The sequence below is a fragment of the Chinchilla lanigera genome, unplaced genomic scaffold (assembly GCF_000276665.1).
Source record: "Chinchilla lanigera isolate Chin_1 unplaced genomic scaffold, ChiLan1.0 scaffold00050, whole genome shotgun sequence".
NCBI lineage: Eukaryota > Metazoa > Chordata > Mammalia > Rodentia > Chinchillidae > Chinchilla > Chinchilla lanigera.
Window position 1 is genome coordinate 4,411,880 of NW_004955451.1, and position 1,695 is coordinate 4,413,574.

Sequence of the window (1,695 nt, forward strand, 5' to 3'; positions counted from 1 at the left end):
GAAGGTGGTTTTCCCAGGGCGAGGCTTATCCATTGCACTCCGGATGTGCTGACCCCTGCGATTTCCCCAAATGTGGGAAACTCGACTGCATAATTTGTGGTAGTGGGGGACTGCGTTCGCGCTTTCCCCTGACTTTTTATGGTTGCAAAAAACAGATTTTTAAGTTTGGTGATTTTCAGTCTTTTTCCCACGTACTTGGGTGATTTTTTTTTTTTTAGTGTTACTGTGATTTGGGTGCGATAGTAGTCGGTCTTGCTGCGTGCTTATAACCGGGTGGTTTTCTGCTTGTGTTTGGTTTGTTTTTTCAAGTATGTTTTCTAGACATAGGGTTTCGCCCCGAACTCGTGTGTTAGTTCTCCTAGTGTTGGGGTTATAGGTGAGTGAGGTTTTTCTCGTGGTGTTTTTACTGATTCCCTCAAGACCATCAGCTGTTGTACACTTGTGCATTTGGGTTGAAGTTTGAGCAGGTGTATCTTGAGGCATTCAACACTATAGTGTGATAGATCTACTAGAACAGAGCTCACAACTCAATCCTACTGTTTTGCCTCCCTGCGCTCAGCTTTTGAAACTGTCTTAATGATGCAGTACAGTTATTTGTTGCTGATTTTACTTTTCACTAGTCGTTTTTGCAGTCTCTGGTGCTGGTGATAAACACAGTTCTCCCGTTTCAGCAATTTCTATTAAGCATTCAGTATAATTGCCTCTGTGTTTCTTCAGGGATTGTGCATGCATCCTTGTATTCGACGGACGTCATGTTAAAAAAAATGTTGGTTGTGTTTAGTGGTGCTTGAGATTGAACCTAGGACCTTGCACAAGCATTCTACCACTGATCCTCATTCCCAGGCTTTTTTAAAAACAGTTCTCCAGGCTAGCCTTGAATATTTTATCTTCTTCTCTCAGCCTCCCAGGCAGCTGGGATGACAGTTGTGCGCCAGCACGGCCTGGCTGAAGATACGTATTAAGAAAGTTGCGTCAGAGCACGCAGTGGTAGTGCATGCCTGTAATCCCAGCGCTCTGTGAGGTTGAGGCAGGAAGGAGGGTCCTAAGTTTGAGAAACCCTGGCCGGGAATTCACGGCAATCCTCCTGCCTCAGCCTCCAAGTGCTGGGATTACAGGTGTACGCCACCACGCCCGGCAATGAGCGGCCTTTAAGATTTGTCCTGTTAAATTATTTGGAGATGTGATCTGTGTGGTTTTCTAGGGTTTGGGGGTCTTCTTGCTTCAGGTTTTTTGTTTGTGTTTTTGTTTTGGTACCGGGAATCGAACTCGGGACCTTGCACTTGCCAGGCAGGCGCTTATTGCCACTGCACTATATCCCCGGTCCCTGCTTCAGGCTTTGAAGAGTATGCAGCAAGGAAAAAGTGTGTAACTGTACTCTACCAAAAACTAGAATGATGAAAGTAAACTCACACTCACTAGTGAAGTAGTAAATAACTTGAAAGATACTGACTTTTCCCTTCAGAGTTTTGTACTTTCTAAGGTAACTGTACATATTGGTGTAAAATACTATGTTTAAGATAGATTTGGTATGACTTGTACCTGCCCGAACCCTTCAATGTCAGTAGTAGTTTTATGACATTAAGCATCTTTAAATTCTTGATGTTCAGCTGGACATAGGGTTACTGGGTGCAGTTTGTGCCCAGAATTATGTCTAAAGCCTCTGTGTGGAGAAGAGAGGTGGTGTGTTACCCCCCT